Source organism: Argentina anserina, chromosome 3 (assembly GCF_933775445.1).
Source record: "Argentina anserina chromosome 3, drPotAnse1.1, whole genome shotgun sequence".
NCBI classification, from domain to species: domain Eukaryota; kingdom Viridiplantae; phylum Streptophyta; class Magnoliopsida; order Rosales; family Rosaceae; genus Argentina; species Argentina anserina.
The window spans coordinates 28120897-28140400 of NC_065874.1; the positions used below are offsets into that span (position 1 = coordinate 28120897).

Consider the following 19504-nt stretch of genomic DNA (forward strand, 5'->3'; position numbering starts at 1 on the left):
AAATGCACATAACAGGACCAAAGACACGTACACAACCAACTTATTATTGACAATATATGCACGAAAAAATGAGACGTAATTAGTTTGTAAGTTTATAAGAGTTTGGATCACCCTAGTTTTTATATGTAAACCTAAACTTACTTTCATCACTTATCCTAGAGGACGTTCAGTGGCGAAGGTAGAGAGATTAGAAATGAAGGTGCCAATGCATTAACTATATGAAAGTACTCAACTGTACGCGTTAAGTTACAAAATACATATACATCAAAAACATAGGGAGTGCCATGGACAATGCAAGCCTTTGAGTAGCTTCGCCCCTACGTACGTTGTATTAATAAAATTGGTCATGCATGACGAATTAGATTTGTCCCACCATGTAATTAATTGATATCGTTTTGTGGATCAAAATCCAAACTAGCTGCAACAAGTCCTAGTGAACAAGAAACTATAAGTGATCGAGGAGCCATAGATCTGCACCATTCTGTTCGTTAACTTTTTTTTTTAAAGAAATATTGTTCGTTGACTTCATCAAATTGCAGAATAGACGACCGAGCTCCTTATCCTAAATGCTCTTAGCATGACTAAAAAAACAACTTACACAAGTACTACTAAACATCTTGAACAACTACTTTTTTTTAGGGAATGAAACAAATCCAATCGGCCATCACTCTTACAAAGATCAAGCAAGTAGAATGACATTGCTTGTACAATAATTATTTAATAATCGTTCCACTTAATTTCCTTAATACCTTTTACAGGCCTATGCACGGTCAGTAAAACCAAGTGGATTCAACCGAGTTACTGGAACACAGACAATATCATGAGCCCTCGGAGCTGTTAACCAGGCCCGTCATCCATATTAAGAACATTGTTTACTTCACCATTTGGTCCAACGATCTTCTAATCAAAGCATTGAATCAAAGCTGCTAGTAATCAAGGGAGAAATTCTATGGTGTAGCGCTGCATACTATACATACCTCTAATCCACCATTTATATACTTTACGGACCCCACGTGCATTTTAAAACACATTCTATCTACCGTCCGATTCGATATGTATGGTATGCAGCGCTGCACCATAGACGAATCCGTAATTCAGGTAGCATTTTCATACTTAAGTTCATGCCAGTACATATCGTCCTTCCAGTCCCAAAAGGATTATATTCAAACTGTTGTCCTGTTACATCTAGTTTTCTTGTTCTATCCATCCCATCAACTTGTAAGAATCTTTCCGGATATAATTCCAATGGGTTTTCCCAGTATTTAGGGTCTCTTCCAAAGTTCCAATAGCCCATGTGTTCACAAATAGTAGTGTGTTTTTGGGGATAACATATTGGCCAATTTGAAATAATTCTGTAGAACTTTTCCTGATCAAAGACAGCGGTGGGTGTAGCCTATATGCTAAGTATCACGGACACATACACGGTTCGATACGTAGACACGGCATATCGAAATGTTTTTGGACACGGACATGTAGTGGACACGTTAATTAAATATTATTTTAATATATATAGGTATTAAAAATTGAAATCTAAGTTATATAGTTTCTTAATTTAAAAAATTTAAACAAAGATTTAAACCAATTACTAAAATATTAACTTTTAAGGAAAATCCGACATTCTAAAAATAGATCTTGATAAATTTTCAAGGAAAAAAAATTGATTTATATAAATTTTAAATTATTTAGATAGCTATATCTATTAATACACAAAAACAATTCAAGAGGAATGACTAAGGAGTTCACATCTCCTTGGAGTAACCAAGGCTCAAATAATACTATGTGCAATTTTGTGATTTTATTGCATGTGTGGAAGATTTGGACCATCCAGTTCTTCAACTAACCGTTCATTTTTAACAAGCTGATGGATTTCTTCTCTTGCTTTCTCGAGCACCTTTGGGTTATTGATGAGCTCCCGCTAGTGCCCAATCTATTGAAATTGCAATTAGATCGCCTGCTGATATCAAATCCTTGTAAACAAAATAGTAATATTAGTTCTGTGACTTCTGTCTCACATATATACGCATATACCTGCAGAAAAATGAGAATATTGATCATGACTTCTTCACGTAGTTTTAGTTTTTAGGTCTCCATGAGTTAATACTGTTTCAATTGATCAAGCAAAGATATGAAACATATCTTACCGCAATAAGTGCCTTAATGTGAACTCTTGAAAATCCAAGCTCCACACTCTCAGGGCTCGATCTGCTTGTCCAACAGATGAAGAAAAGTGTCAAGAAAATCCTTGGCCTCCTCCTCTTCAACATTGCCTCCTCCGTTGGTTTTCTTACGTTCCTTCCTCAGTTGTTCTCGTTTTCCAATGATCATCTCTAAGTAACCATCGACCTTCCCATGAGCGTTCTCAATTTTATTCCCAAATCCTGCAAATCCAACTTCTTCCAAACCCAATTAAAATCACATAAATTCACATCTCCTACAATCTTACAAGTTACAACCTTCACTCCTCTTTCCAGGAAGAAGCACTGGAGTATTGTTTCCCAATCAACATCATCCCCATCACATTGTGCCCCATCCTCCGTAGCTCCTCATTGAGATTCACAGCTTCAAGACTCTCCGCTTTCTTGGCCAACAACCTAAGAAGCCGGAGAGACTCTTGGTTTCGAATAGAAACCAACTTGTCTACGTTACGACTGCTTATAACACTATAAGATAATTGAGTTTTTACGACGCAAAATTTACGGTATGCATCGATGTGCGCCATGAAAAAATATCATTTACAACGTGCTTTCAAAGTGCGCCGTTAATCGTGTATTTTCTTTAAAAAAAAAATGACGTGCACTATTGCGCATCGTGTTTTGAGTGTCCTAATTCCCTACTATTGTTGCTCGTTGTTTACTTTACAGGGTTCTTGGATTATAATAAAAATAGACTTTGAAGAACTCTCTTCCAAACTCGATTAGAGCCCTAAATATCTCTCCAACTTCACCCAAATTCCACCAAATATCTCCCGACGGTTGTGCCCGCCATGTCCTCCGAGTCCAGCTCCGCCGACGAAGCCTCCGACCTAAAACTAAACCCGATCAATAAATTCTCGGAGACGCCGATGGCCAGGAAAATAATGTCGTCTACGAAGCGCCGCACACAACTACAGTGAGATCAAGAATGAAGACAACGCAGCTGCGCTGACCACTTCGGTTCCCTCTTTGTTAGGCTGCGGCGGAGGAATTGAGCAATGACATCGGGTGCGATGAAGGAGGAGAAGGTGGTGGTGTTATCACGGACGAATTCGGAGGTGGAATATTCTCCGGCAACCGGAATATTCGCATTTCCTGGTAAGCATCTCACATGAATATTCCCCACGTTGCCACTGATCTGTATGTCCTTTTTCAATCGTCGATTCGGAGGCTGCGTATCTCAGTTTAATTTGATTGAGGAGTTTGTTTAATTTCCATAGTGAAATTGAAGCTTTATTGTGACTCTGTTTGAGATTTTAGGTGTTTTGTTCAGTTTCGGAGAATCAGAGAGGTTCGGTTGGTGGTGAAATGAGAGCTGAAGGAAGACGATGATGAAGAAGACGAAGGTAAATGTAAGCAAGTATAAGGGTAAGCCAAAAGCACCATTCTCAAGTATAGAATGGTTGATCAGGTAGTCATTTCCTCAATTAACTTGCTCTATCTTAATTTTGAATTTGGAATCTGTTTGAGTTCAGATCCAATCCTTGTTTGTGATGATGGATTTGGCTAAGTTTTAGTTGAAATTGTGTTACATATTATAAGAGAGATTTCGATAATGAAGATTTTCAGGCATCCTAATATTGTGAGGTTGCATGAGGTAATCTTCCGATTTTTCATGATGTTTTGAAGCTAGTGGAGTGTAATCTTTTATCATTGTTTGGCATCATAGCTGATATGACTGTTTTCTAGTTTGGCATCACAGAGATCTATATAAGTTCAACATTAATGAAAGTACAACTATCCAATAGTTATACATACCAGAGTGCTACAAAATATCCAAGGCCATGAAGAGTTCATATACCATACGGTCTGAGAGTATTTTGTCTAAAAGACTAGAAGTAAAACTAATTTGATGAGAAAACTTTAACAATGCAGTATGTAATAGAACTGCGCATGATGCTACGAGTTCAAGTCTAAGCCACATTCTTGCTTTAAGATGATTAAGATCACATTCTGATGGTTTGTTAAGTTGTGTTTTATAAACCTCAACCCCCCTTCTGCCTTCTTATCACATTTTATTTTTCCAATTGTAATCAATGGCTTAAATGAACTGGACACATGCAGATACACAAAAACGAAATGTATGAGCCTGAGTTTGTTAATTTTATTTTCTGAACTAAAACTATGACTTTTTTTTTTGCTTATTAGTCAGAAAACGAAGAACATTTGATATAGTTGTTAATAATTTCAAGGAAAAGAAGCACATTAAACCTTTCGATTGTGGAAGTTGATTGGTTTTTTGTTGTTGTTGCAACTGTAGGCATAGGTGGACGGATCGGTACGAAGCTCATCTCTGGGATAAGAGTACCTGCAACCAGAATAAGAAGGGAAAGCCAAGTCTCTCTCTCTCTCTCTGCTATATAAATTTATTTTTTCATGTTATTTTTGTGTATGTCTCTGGATCTGTGAATTGATCTATAGTTGCTAATTGTGTTTAACTTGGGTAAGTTAGTGGCTTCAGTTCTCTAAAGTACCTTATGGAGCTTGCTATTATTGTGCACATATATGTCGAGTTGATCCTTGAATAACATATGTAATTTGCATGGGCATAGAGGCTGCAACCAGAGCTTATGATCTTTCTGCCTTGAAATATTGGGGCCCCAACACTCTGACTAATTCCCCAGTGAGATTATTGACCTTGATTTAATGGATTTGTTGCATTGTTTTTTATTCACATGAAAGCATATACATGTTCAAGCACTTCGGTTCATTTTACCTTTATCTTAAGGATGATATACTCCCTGGAAAGAGAATAAATCAGTGTTTCTTAAATCAGGGCCTCAGTTTCATTTTTTCTCAAGATTTGAAAATGCATCACATATTTGCATACTTGTGGTCAACTCTGAAGACTTTTCAAAGTATTCTTATTGTAATTAAATTTATTAATTTCAGAATGTTTTCTTATCATTTTCTCAATTGCACTCGTTTTATTACGCTTTAGGTTACTGATTACACAAGACTTTGAATTCATCCTACGAGCTTACATTATTTATAGTATGTATTTGTTAATGTTGTGATAGCACTCGGTTTAGTACGCCGTATTCCTTATGGATGAGATACGCTGTATTCCTTGTGGATGAGATACGCCGTATTCCTTGTGGATGAGATACGCCGTACTCCTTGTCTTTTCCCTGTCACAAATGGCACATGTCGTCAAAGTGGAGACCACGACGGCGTGGTCTTCAACTTTTCGACGCTTAAGTTAGGATGGTGATAATTTATGCAGAGATACAGTAGGGATTTAGTGTACTTACCTTATGAGGTCAAGAGTTTGACCTTTTATTATTGAGTTGAGGTAGATCGTTTACCTATCTTTCGGTGTGGGACGACGTCCGATTAAGGTGTTCTCTGGAGTATTCTTTAAGATGCGCGTGAGAGCGCGTCCGTAGTCAGTTTGGACCGCGGGGAGGCCCATTGCGTAGCTGGTGCGGCTGACTCGCTGTCAGTATTGTAAGACTGCTATATATTAGCCTTAATGTGCTGATAGTTGTGCTGATTATGGCGGGCATAAGCCTATGCCAACAAGTCCCCCCAAGTTCCCAGTCCAGGGAGGTAATTTCTTGACTGGGGAGTTAATATTTGATCGTTTTGCCATAATCAGCAATGGGTCTCACTGACCCTCTCGTAGTCCCCCCACTCCCCGGTTAAGGAATGCCGAGTTGTTTGATGGTGTAATGAGCCGTGTCGAACCTCTTTGGGTATTGGTTGGTTTCAGTGCTTCTGTTGTAGCCGAGTCATGTTTTCTGTAGTACGTTTGATCGCTCTCTTTGAGCGTAGTGCGTCCGTCATAGCGTAGTGAATTCTTACGCGTGTGACGTTTTTCATCGCTATCTTTGAGCGTAGTGCGTCCGTCATAGCGTAATAGATTCTTACACGTAGGACGTCTTTCATTGCTATCTTTGAGCGTAATGCGTTCGTTATAGCGTAGTAAATTCTTACGCGTAAGACATCTTTCATCGCTATCTTTGAGCGTAGTGCGTCCGTCATGGCGTAGTAGATTCTTACGCGTAGGACGTCTTTCATCGCTATCTTTGAGCGTAGTGCGTCCGTCATAGCGTAGTAAATTCTTACGCGTATGACGTCTTTCATCGCTATCTTTAAGTGTAGTAAATTCTTACGCGTAGGACGTCTTTCATCGCTATCTTTGAGCGTAGTTTTTGTAGGTTGAGAGCAGCGTCATTCGCTCTGTGGGCAGCAAGTGTCGTACATGCATTGGGCGGATGTTTCGTGAACGATTCAATTTCGTGGGGTGACGTTATCCGAGAAGACAGTTATTGCATGTAATTAAGGCGTGTGTAACCGAAACATTGTCTCTGTAACTCATGCCACGTGGCGAGATCTGGAGCGATGTCTCTTGGGTCGACGGCTAAGATGTGAGTAACGGTTTTCTGGATCTGACGGTTAAGGAATGCTTTTGAGAAATCAACGGGCGAGATGTGAGATGGAGTTTAGTATAAAAGGGTGAAAGGGATAGAATGGCTGTCATTATCGACAGATCCAAGTTTTCGAAATCCAAATTCTCTCGTTCCCTCTCTTTTGCTCTCGTATGCTTTCCTTCATGTTTGGAAGAAACTCATCGGGATCTTTGTGTGAATCGGTTTTTTGAGGTATGTTTCTGATCTGAATCTCCTTTATACGGCTTGTGGCTTTGGTTGTTTGTTGGTAGATTTGTGTTTATAGGGTAAATCAGTGGTTTTGGGTTTGGGTTTTTTCCGGCAAATTGGTAGGTTTTGGGTCTATTTAATCTTTGGATGGGTGTTTTCCGGCCAAGTGGGGTGTTTGTACGGGCGGTACTGATGGGTTTTCGCCGTTAACTGGGTTTGATGTTCTTCGTGTTCTTCATGTTCTTCATGTTCTTCAAACTCGTTCTTGCGAGGTTCGTAGGATAGATCTGACTGACTTTCTGACTTCTAGTTCTAGGTTGTTCGCCTTTGACTTCGGTGTTGCTTGCTGCGGTGTAATGCCTAGGAAAAATATACTAACTGACATCGATTTCGCGTCTGCAGAGGGAAGTTGGTCCGCGTCGTCATCCTCTTGGTCGTGGACTAGTGAATTGGAGGCCAACTACTTGGACTTGGTGCGGCGTAGCGGTGGGAACGACTTGCGCCGTGAAGATCGTGCCTCTGTCTTTGCAAGAGTGCTGGCGAATTGGGACACGAGTGAGTCGTCAAGCACCATGGAGTCACAACATGAGGAGGTTGGAGAAAGTGATGTGAATCTCACTTTGGGCCAAGATCAAGGCGTCTCAGAGCGTATCGCGAGTGCCTCGGGGACTAGTACTTTAGGCCCAACACTGAGCCCAGCGCATGTAAGGCGTTGGTTAGATGGCGGAGTGCAGAGGTCAGAGGTGGAAGAACCGCATGAAGCTGACTCTGTCGCGGTGGATGGCTACGTGGAGGAGTTTAAGTTGCCTGCCACGATCGTTGCCCGTGCAATTCGGCGTGATGAGTTTGGTTCTATGCTGCCTATCGGGTATGCGCTAATAAGTCTTTCCGTACTACGGCTTGGGGTGTAGTTACCGTTGGATCCGCGCCTGCAGTGTCTTGTGGCGGAGTTTGGTTTGGCTTTTGGTCAAGTCAGCTACAACATGTGGCGAGTTCTTCTCGGTCTCTGCTCGCTCTTCCACCTCTCAGGGTGTTCGTCTCCTACTGCGGTAGAGGTGCTCCATTTTTTCAAGGTGGATTATAACCAGCGGAATGGTAACGGAGGGACTGTGCGTAGTGAGTTCCAAGTCTTAGAGAACTGGCCCACCTCGGAAGCTAATTGGAGGAAAAACAGCTTCGTAGTAGAGAGAGGATGAGAATATGGGCGCATTAACGGGGTAGAATATCTCCCAGAGAAGTGTATTCCCTTGCGGTTTCAAGCCATTAATTGTAGGTTTTAATGTTTTACTAAATTTTGTCGCTACGGAATAACTGCTTGCTGACGCTCCTTTTTTTTTTTGCGCAGCGGGAAGGAGGTTGGTGTTGTCGGAGCGGGAAGTCGATCGAGTGAATCGTGTGACATACCTTTGGAGGTGCCAAGATGAGGACCTAGTCCACGATTTGAAGGTACTGACGAACCCGTACCTCTTGTTCGAGGAAGGATTACTCTGTCGCCATCGTAAGTAAAAGTGCTACGTTTTTCAGTCTTCTATTCTTTGTTTATGGCGTACTAATTTGTTGCTACGTGTGTAGCTACGACGCTCTCGGTGAATAGGAATTTTGAGAAGTCGGAGCGTATCTGCTACGCGAGATTTTTGCAGCAGGAAGATCCCGACGTAACGCCGGATACCAAATGGCTAGCGGTAACGATGTTACGATGCGTTATGTCGAAGAAAGTGGCGGCGTCCACGAAGAATGTGAATGTCTCAGCGAAGCGGGTCGAGGATTCCCCGCAGGTCGTGGATCTACCTATTCCCTCTCATGTGAGCCTGCCAAACGAGCAAGGGTTGCCGCGCCGGAGCGATGCGGAAGGAGTAGGCCGCATTGATGTCGATCCGCATTTGGCTGATCCGGCGGTGTCCTAAGAAACCGGGAGAAAGAAGAAGGTGCAGAAGGCGGGCGCATCTTGAAGGAAAACGAAGTCCTCTGCTGCTCCCGAAGATGAGGATATAATGGTGGAAGCTCCGCCTCCTAAAAGATAGAGGACTACGCAGGTGCGCCTCTCACCTTTACGGATTCTCTGGTCTATGAGGATCTGTCATCGCTGGATCGTAGTCCCTTGAGCCAACTGGGAGCTCCGGAATTGGAGAAGCTGGTCTTGCTCAGTCAGTGTGCCGGGCTCGGAGGACTGCGGCGACCTGAAGGGTCCGGTCTTGAGTTGCGAAGCCCACTTGGTCTTGTTATGACGAGGGCGGCTAAGATGGTGTTCTACTTGCTCGACGCCGAGCGGGATGCTCTTGAGGCGCAGCGTCATCTTGCTGAAGTGATCGAGCAGAATAGCAGTCATGCGACGAGGGTTTTATTTCTCGAAAACGACTTGGCCAATGCTAAAACCAAGTTGGAGAATGCGGCGAACCTCTAGGAGGACCTTCGGCAGGAGGTTGCCCGTCGGGAGGTGGCTGAGTCGCTTGCCTAGGAGATGGCCGCGGAAAAGGATGCGGCACAATCTGCCCTTCCGGAGGCCGAGGAGCTCGTTAGGCGGGTGAGGGAGGACGCGGAGACCAAAAAGGCCCGCGTAGCGGATGAGGCCGCATCCAGCGCAGTGGCTGCCTTCAAATCATCTGCGGAAATGACCGCGTACCTGGAAGGGTACTACGTCACGGTCGTGGGTGATATGATAGCGCAGTTCCAGGAGTTGGAGATGTTGGATCTTGCGGATTATGAGGTTCGGCTAGCGGAGAAGGGCTTGGAAGCGCCACCAATGCCGCATGAGGTCATTCCGCCCTTTTCACAGCCTGCTGCTACTACGGAGACCGAAGTGCAGAGGGAAGATGGTAAGAAAATTTCTGATTATTCTTCTTCTGGTTTATCTTGTGATAATGACAGGTCTGATTCTAATCCGGAGACCCCTTCTCCTACTCCTCCTTCTCAGAGCATCAGGATGCACAACTGCCGCAAGGTGAATCGGGGCAAGCGGCGGAGCTAGAGGCTGCGAGTACCAGCGATGCGGCCTGAGCTATGTCGGCGTATCAAGCTGCGAGGGAGGAGTAGGATGGGGTGATAATAGACTTTTGTAATGCGTCACTCGTCCTCGTAGTGCTTCATTTCCGTTTCTGTAAAAAAAAATTTCTGTAATTTTTTTTTGGTAATGGCCTTTGTGCCGAGCTTGATATCTTTAATGAATAGAAGTTGTCTTTTGGTCCAAATGATTTTGTTTATATTATTGCCGTAGCAATGTTATGTGATTGTTATCTTATACTTTTGGCTACATGCTTAATGCTATCTTTGTTGTGCGCACAATGAAATAGTCTGTCGAAGGAATTTAATTATCGTAGTACGCTAGCGTAGTAAGGATCAATGGTTTGAAAAATTCCTCATTTCATTGATAGCCTGGCCATAGCCGTTTTGTACAAAGATAGCTTTGACAGTGTGCCGTAAGTACTCAATCAGTCCAAGTCTCTGTCTTGCGCTACGCGCGGACCCCTACTTGTAGTAGTACTTAAGCTGTTCCATGTTCCAAGGATGAGCTAATCTCTCTCCGTACTTGTCCACTAGGAAATACGTGTTTGGTGCCACGATTTCGACTATTTTGTATGGTCCGTCCCATCTCGGGCGTAGTCCAGTGACCTTTGCTTGGACCTTCTTTAGGACCCAGTCGCCTAGTTGTAGTGTCCTGCTCTTGACTCTGGAGTTATAGAAGCGTGCCACGCGTTGTTTGTTCTGGATGTTATGACGGTGCGCTGCGATGCGTTTCTCTTCCAAGAGATCTTTATCAATTTGCATATTTTCCGTATTGGTGTCGGGGTCGAACAGCGAAACCCGTTGCGTTGGCTGAATTACTTTGATGGGAAGGACTGCTTCCGTGCCGTACATTAGGCAGAAGGTAGTTTTGCCCGTGGCTTCTGTTGGTGTGGTACGGATTGCCCATAGTACTTCGTCGAGTTTTTCGGGCTAAAGTCCTTTGGCTTCATCCAGTTTTTTCCTAAGGAGGCCTTTGATCAACTTGTTAGCGGCTTCTACTTGCCCGTTAGTTCTGGGGTGTGCTACGGATGCGAATTTGAGCTTAGTCCCTCTTGCCCTGCACCATGTGATAAGGTGGTCGTTATTGAATTTTGTGCCGTTATCTGTGATGATGGACTCCGGCGTACCGTGGCGGTAGAAGATGCTGCGTTGCAGGAAGTTTTGGACCTTCTCCGTTGTAATGGCGGTCAGAGGCGTAACTTCGATCCATTTGGAATGATAATCGATGCACACAATGACCCACTTGAATTGGCATTTCCCGACCGGAAGTGGACCAATCAGATCCATTCCCCAGAGGCAGTTGATCCATGGGCTGAATATGTAAGATAGCGGTTCTGAGGGTTGGCGTTGTATGGGTCCGTGAATTTGACATTTGTGGCAAGATCTGGCGAGTTCCTGTGCATCGGAGGCTAGTGTGGGCCAATAATATCCTGTGCGGAGTGTCTTTGCAACTAATGCGCGGCTGCCGTAATGGTTGTCACAATCACCGTTGTGGATTTCGTTTAAGATCTGCTTGCCTTCTTTGGTTGTGACGCATCTCAGGTCGGCGTTCAGCAGACCTTGGCGGTAAAGCATGTTATTCCGCAAATAATATCTTACCGCTCGCCTCCTTAGTTGCTTTACCGCAGTCCCGTCTTCGGGTAGCCTGCCGTTACGCTTGAATGTTATTATCTCATCCATCCATGAGGCTTGGTCGCGCTCTACCTGGCATATCTGCTGTAAGGTCTGGGAGATGGAGGGATGGTGGAGAACTTCAACCTTGGTATCCTTGTGGCATTGGTGTGGTTGCGTCGTGGCGAGTCTTGCTAAGGAGTCCGCCCTTGCGTTATTGGCCCTTGGTATTTGATTGATGTGGTAGAATTTAAATCGTTTTAATAGCGTTGTGTCGTACGCCAGGTAGCCTGCTAATTGCTCATCTTTGGCAGTGAAGGACCCAGTGATTTGATTGACTACGAGCTGAGAGTCGCTAAATACGTTAATGCTGGTGGCACCCGTGCTGAGGGCCAACTGTAGTCCCGCAATTAATGCTTCGTACTCTGCTACATTGTTGGAGGCAGCAAAGTTGAATTTTAGAGCATACTCGAGTTCGAGTCCCTCCGGTCCGCTCAAGATAATCCCCGCTCCGCTAGATTTGGCGCAGCTGGAGCCATCTACATGCAAGTTTCATGGCGAAATCTTGATGGGGTTGATGACATCATATGGTACCACTTCCATCGTATCTCGGGGGATCATTTCTGCAATAAAATCAGCTTCGGCTTGTCCTTTTATGACAGGTCGTGGCTTGTATTCGATGTCGAATTCTGTCAGCTCGATAGCCCACTTCCTGAGTCGCCCGAAGTGTTCTGGATTCTGTAGTACTTGTTTGAGAGGCTGGTTTGTAAGTACGTGGATGCTATGATCTTGGAAGTAGTGGCGCAGTCGTCTAGCTGCTACGATGAGCGCAAGGGCTAATTGTTCCAGTGTTGGATATCTTGTCTCTGGGCCGTTCATGGCCCTGCCTGCGTAAAAAACTGGCAATTCTTTAGTTCCATCGCGGCGAACTAAGGCACTGCTGACCTTGGTTGTGGATACTGCGAGGTAAAGGTATAGAGGTTCTCCTGGCTGTGGGGTCGACAGTAATGATACTGCGGCGAGGTAGTCTTTTAATCCCTGAAAGGCTTCTTGGCAGTCCGGTGTCCATTCGATCAGTTTGCTCTTGGAGCGTTTTAACAGTTTGAAGAATGGCTCACACTTGTCGGTCAGTCTTGATATGAATCGAGATAGTGCCACGAGTCTGCCTTGGAGAGCTTCTACGTCCTTCTTAAGTACTGGCTGCGCCATATCCAGGATGGCTTGTATCTTTTCAGGATTTGCCTCTATGCCACGTTGACTGACGATGTAGCCCAGGAACTTACTTGTTATTACGCCAAAAAAACATTTCTCCGGGTTCAGTCGCATCTTGTATTTTTTGAGCACATTGAAGATGGTTCGGAGCTTGGCTACGTGGTCTTCGGCCTTTATGCTCTTGGCCAACATGTCATTGATGTATACCTCGATTTCCCGACCGATGTATTGGTCAAACATTTGTGTGACGTAACGCACATACCTAGCGCATGCATTCTTTAACCGAAGGGCATGACGTTATAACAGTATAGGCCTCTTTCAGTAACGAAGGTCGTAGCTTCATGATCCGCAGGGTTCATGCGTATTTGATTGTACCCGGAGTAGGCGTCCATCAAGCTTATCAACTCATGATCTGCTGTTGCATCGATTAGCTGGTCAATTCTAGGTAGGGGAAACTGTCTTTTGGGCATGCTTTGTTTACGTTCTTGTAATCCACACACATTCGCCATTTACCATTGGCTTTACGGACCATAACACAGTTTGAAATCCACTCAGGGTATTGCACTTCCCGGACGAACCTCATGCCTTTCAATTTGTCAACTTCCTGGCGAATTGCCGTGCTTTTTTCGTCGTCGAAGCTTCGGTGCTTTTGTTTAATTGGGTGTGCGGAAGGTTTGATATGCAATTCATGCATGATGATGTCGGGCGAGATGCCAGGCATGTCCTCATAGGACCATGCAAAGACTTCCATGTTGTCGTCTAAGAAATTTGTTAAGTCTCTCTCAACAGTGGGACTGAGAGTTGTGCCGACTTTAATCTTGCGGCCCGGATTGTGCGGGAATGGCGTGATGCTTTTGAAGGAAGATTCAGGGTTTGCCGGTGTTTTGGCCTCGTATGGTTTAGCCTTCTGCTTGCTCTTGCCTTTTGATGTTTCGCCATCTCGTGCGTCGACGACCTTGTCGATCAAGTTTTCTGCGGCATGCACTGCCAGGATTTCGTGTCTGTTGCGCGTCTGTCGAATCGCGCGTGTTTGGCAATCTTTTGCTACGGATTGTGAACCCCGGACCTGTCATGTTCCATGCGGAGTTGGGAATTTTATGAACATCATGTGTCCAGCAATAAAAGTTCACATCCGGTTAAGTGTAGATCGACCGATGATCCCGTTGTAGGAACTGTAAGTGTCGACTATGATGAACTCAGGTTCGACGCAAACCGTGCATGGTGCGGTCCCTATGCGTATTGTCATATAATCCGAGCCTAGGGGTTGGGTTACGTCGCCAGAGAAGCTGATTAGTGGTTTGTGGTCCTGCACTAACTTCTTGCCACTACGCTCCATCTTTTCGTAGCATCCCTTGAATAGGACGTTGACTGCAGACTCCGTGTCGATCATCATCTTCCTTACGTCCCATTGTTCGCCCAAGACTGCGTCGATGAGGAAGGGGTCGTCATTGGGTAAGGAGATGTCAATTCCTCTTCCTCAGTGAAGGTGATCTGCTTCCATCCTTCCTTCTGTCGCTTGGCGTTTCCTCCTGTGATGGCGTACACCTGCCTTGGGTGGTTGCTGCGGTAAAAACGCTTTTTTGCACGGTTAGACATGTTTGTCATCGGGGCTCCTCCCTTTATTACGTTGATGCGGCGCAGGTTCTCAACTACGGCCACCACGTTCTACTGTGCCATTTGCTGCGCCGGGCGAACCCCCGTGTCGCCATTGGCTCTTAGTGTAGGGAGGGTGCGGCAATTATTCGTGTTATGGCTTATATTTTCATGAAATCTGCACCACTTACCAGTTTCTGCTTCGGTTTAAGGGCGTAGTGGTCTTGCTGGTTTCCTCAGCGTCCCCTGATGCTTTCGAAAAAAGTTCTCTAAGGTTTCTTCCCTAGGCGGTGTGTGGTCACTACGGCATCCCATCGCGTTAACTTGGCGAGGGTCTCTGTTGTCGCGACGTTCACTGCCAAGTCTCATGTTCTTATCCCGGCCTCTGTGCCGATCGTTGTTGCGCGTGTCACGGTGATTGGCCTGATGCCACTCTCTTTTGTAGCCCTTGCTATGGTTTCTGTGTTAGGGAAGAGCTTGTGCTGGAGATGGATTGTGTGTACAGATGCCTGCGGCGCAGTGCTTTTGTCTGATGGTACTGGGGTTCGCTTTTCCCCGTATGTGACGTATTTCGCCTGAGCGTATCGTACTGCTTTAGTCATGATGTCATCATATGTGGCGTCGTGCATTCGAGGGTCCACGTTGATATGGAATAGGAAGTTCTCTGACCGCAGTCCTTCCTTGAATGCGGCCAAGGCGAGCGTTTTGTTCAGGTTCCGACATGTGGATGCTGCTGTCTGCCATCGCATGACGAAGGCACCCAACGTTTCCATGCTTTCTTGCTTTACTTGAAATAGGCCATCAGTTGTGTGGGCGGCTCCGGTCATGAGGATGAACTGATTGAGAAATGATGTGGTCAACTACGCGAAAGAATCCATAGAGTTCGCCGGTTGTTCGAAGAACCAATTCATGGCATCCCTATCTAGTTTTCGCTAAACAGGTGGCACAAGGTGGCGTCGTCGAATTCTCTGCTGGCGGTGACTTTCTTGAAGTTATCGATGTGCCGGAATGGATCGCCTTCGCTTGTGTACGGCGTAATTTTTGGGCTCTTGGATTGGGAAGGGCGCACGGTGTTCATTATTCTCGTGGTGAAGGGGCCCGGCCTGGCTGCGAACACTGGTTGGCACCGTGGATTGGCATCTCGTTATTCTATTGCGGTTAGTCGCTGCAATATCAGAGTTAGCGTGGCTGACTCGCTGTTGTGAGCAGTTGTGTGGGGTCTAGAGCGGGAGGTGACGCTCGTGCTCCCTTCCTCACGGTTGCGAATACGCCGTGGTGTTGGTGGCCGCTTCTTGGCGAGTTCGGAGGGAGTCAAGCTGATGCTCAAGTGAACTTGTTCTCGTCCTCTCGTTTGCGCGCTGCCCTCGCGTTGTGACTCACCATGTAAATGACTGCGCTCGGCCCGCTCGAGCTGTGCTCGCATCCTGTCGAGCTCGCCCTGCAGAGTTGCTGCCTTCTCGCGTTCAAGTGCCTCGCGCTGCTGGCATTCGGCTAGATCTCGGGCCATGTTTTCCATTCTCGCGGCGGTTGCCGGATCCGGAGTCACGTTAGTGCTGACGACCGTTCCGGGTGTAGGTGTGAGGATGATAGGGTCGTTGACGGAAGGTAGGGGTGGTTGAGGCTAAGGTCTATGATGTCTTCGATATGATCGTCTGCCGGAGTGGAGGGGGAGGGATTGATAGTGCCCATGTCGAAGTGTAGTTCTTTGGCTAAGTGCTGCATGTGGTTTTTGGTGACTTTTTGTTGCGGTTTGCCACAGACGACGCCAATGTTAATGTTGTGATAGCACTCGGTTTAGTACGCCGTATTCTTTGTGGATGAGATACGTTGTACTCCTTGTCTTTTCCCTGTCACAAATGGCACACGTCGTTAAAGTAGAGACCACGGCGGCGTAGTCTTCAACTCTCCGACGCTTAAGTTAGGATGGTGATCATTTATGCAGAGTTACAGTAAGGGATTTAGTGTACTTACCTTATGAGGTCAAGAGTTTGACCTTTTATTGTTGAGTTGAGGTAGATCGTTTACCTATTTTTAGGTGTGGGACGACGTCCGATTAAGGTGTTCTCTGGAGTCTTTTTTAAGATGCGCGTGAGGGCGCGTCTGTAGTCAGTTTGGACCGCATGGAGGCCCATTGCGTAGCTGGTGCGGCTGACTCGCTGTCAGTATTGTAAGATTGTGCTATATATTAGCCTTAATGCGCTGATAGTTGTGCTGATTATGGCGGGCATAAGCCTATGCCAACAGTATTTTTGTTGATAGTCTGTATTTTGTATACTCTTTAGGTGGCTTTCATTTACATTATTTCTCAACTCTGTTTAAAATACAGGCCAGTACATGATGTGAAGTTACTGTGGACATCTGTCAAGGAATACAAATAGCAAAGCTCATTCATTGTGTGCTTCTTGATGAACTTCCAGTACGGTCCATGGGGTCCAAAGATAAACGAAGCATCGTAGGTGATACGTTCCACAGCTATTGTTTTGGGGCGATTTATGAAAGTGAGTTCTTGAGTTTTAAGGCACTCTTGCGAGCTCCGGCATTGTAGGTGATATGTTCCACAACTACTATTTTGGGGCGATTTATGAAAGTGAGTTCTTGTGTTTTAAGGCATTCTCTTGCGAGCTCCGGCATTGTAGGAGATACGTTCCACAACTATTGTTTTGGGGCGATTTATGAAAGTGAGTTCTTGTGTTTTTAGGCACTCTCTTGCGAGCTCCGATGAGGTTACAACAATGCATGGGACAGAGCCGAGGCGCAGGGAGAATAATGGGCCAAAGTGTAATGAAGGTATATGGAAGGAGTGGTGGATTATAGAGCTGAGCAAGTGCAGGTGGCCGATGAAGGGCAAGGCTAAGGGGCCTGGAGGCAAGATTTAAAATATTGGTATCGGTATATATATATATCGTTTGTTAAAAAAATATCGAATACATCGGATATATATTGAGGATATTTGAAAAAACATATTGTTCATGTTCCGAAATTATTTATTTATTATTAAATTACATACAAATATACATGGGCGGATCTATTCAGTAGGCGACCTAAGCTGCAGCCCAGAGACAATTATATATTTTCTTTCTACACCTAGTACTAATGAACATGTCAGTTATGTTGTCACATGTATCCTAGGAGTATGCACTTCATCCTTAGTTCGAATCCCACCCATTTTTTACAATTTTCTTCTATGTTTTATTTTTTTACCCTTCTTTTCCTATATTCTATTAGCATTTACTACCTTGCTTCTTGTTGTTTCCCCCATTTTTTCCTCCTCCAAGAAACTTGGGGTTTTAGACCGAATGAAAAATCATTTGATCAAAATAAAAATTAAGAAAACACCAAAAACGATATTGACAAAAAAAATCTTCTAAGAGAGTAATTAACATAGACTAGATTTTACTTCTAGATCCGCCTCTGCAAACATATATAATTATTAACTTTATTTAGTACTAAAAAGACTCTAGGTGCTTGAAAAAACGCACGTTGGTCAATAAAACTACAATACTCTGCCCAAGACATACAAGCTAAATAGTACGAATTGTAATGGTTAACATGATAGATATATCTCTTTCGAACTATCGACAAATTCTCCAAGAAGGGAATAGTAAAGATAAATCTAACTTGATGATTAATCATATACGTTTCTAAATTGACCATAATCGTAAATAAGATAACCAGATTGATATTTTGATTTCATGTGATTTGTCTGACATCCCACTATACTATGTGCTCTATCAATATAGAATCAAAACTTAAGGCAACTAAAGTAACACTAGATGAAATATTTTGATCATCAATGACTCTTCTTGTCCTCCTCCAGCACATATTCTGCTGTTGCGCACCATGACCACCTACTCTAGATTCATGAACCTCATCTTGAGTAGAATGATCAAAATTACTTTCATAAGTAAACTTCTCAAATCCTCCACTTACATAAGATTGTCCATATTCAAACCTTGTATCTCCGCCACCTTGTTGACTTCCACCACTACCATCACCATTACCATCATCTGAACTACCTGGAGTTGCTACCCCGCTCCACACACTAGCATTATCATAATCATTTTTGGGGTTTCTATCTTCATCAGATAATACCTTGTTTACATCAATTTCAAAATCAGTTGTCTTTTCTATGATGTGTGGATGAGGGTTGCCATTTTCATCATGGAGGTCAAAGAGAGCACTAGTCACTAATATGGCTTGACTCTTAAGAGTTAAGACTTGAACTTTCACTTCTCATCCAGATTTCTTTTACGAAAAATTAAAAATTAATTGATTGAGGGACTACTCTTCTTTTTAATATCTCTTGAAGTTCGAGGTGATTAATTAATCAAAAACTCATCTCTGAGAGTCCGAGACGTTCTCAAGTTGAGATAAAAAAAATTTAATAAAATTTTTCGGATATTTATCCAAAATATCGAAGATATATGGGATATATCATAAATATCAGAAAATATCGAAGATATTTTTTGTTATCGGAGAAATATCGCAGATACGGAAAAAATTAGATATTTACCCCTAAGATATATCATTTTTGTTTTAAAAAGATATAGCGGAAATTTCGGAGAGATTTTGAACCTTGCCTGGAGGAAGGTCATGATCATGGTAAAACATTATTGAGATATTTTCAGTGTTGTGGATACCGTATACCAATCTTTAGCCCCAAAAACGAACAATGGCATTTTCGGGAAGTTAGAATTATTAATTAGGAATACATTTAGTTCAAAAAAAATTATCCACTTTTTTGGACATCATTATTTGTTTGGGTAGGAGCTATTGTACTTATCGCAAGTTTGTAGTGAGGGTAGGCACCATCAAATTTGTGTCCATTATGTATGATTATGAATGGCAACTCCCAATGATCAGTCAATTAAAATGAAACAAACTAGGTCAAATTTGTGTCCATTATGATTAGGAATGGCAGCTCCACAATTATCAGTCAATTAATTAAAATGAAATAAACTAGGTCAAATTTGTGTCCATTATGATTATGAATGCAGCTCCAGAATTATAAGTCAATTAAAATGAAACAAATTAGGTAAAAAAGTGAAATTGTTGAACCCTATATTAGTGTATTGCTTGTAGTTCGGGTCACCAAGATCTACCTTTTGATTGGAAGAACGTTCAATAAGGGTACATAAGTTATGAAGTAAATCGATCCTAAAATTTTGAGCTGTTTGTTAACCGTGAGATAATACTACCAACAAAATCAATAATAGCACTCCCGTTCAAAAGTTAGTCATTCCATCTACTATTTCCGGTACAAAAGAACGAACACAAGATAAATGTCTACTG

General features: G+C 43.7%; 1 long non-coding RNA gene and 1 pseudogene across 1 annotated transcript; one reads left to right on the forward strand and one right to left on the reverse strand.

The window, feature by feature from the left end:
* Positions 1-1795: 1795 nt before the first annotated feature.
* Positions 1796-17084, reverse strand: LOC126787386 (licodione synthase-like; annotated as a pseudogene).
* On the forward strand, positions 2939-5258 carry LOC126786052 (uncharacterized). The gene is made up of 3 exons (XR_007671165.1): positions 2939-3290; positions 3453-3603; positions 4453-5258. It is a non-coding gene; the product is annotated as an uncharacterized LOC126786052 (long non-coding RNA).
* Positions 17085-19504: the final 2420 nt, after the last annotated feature.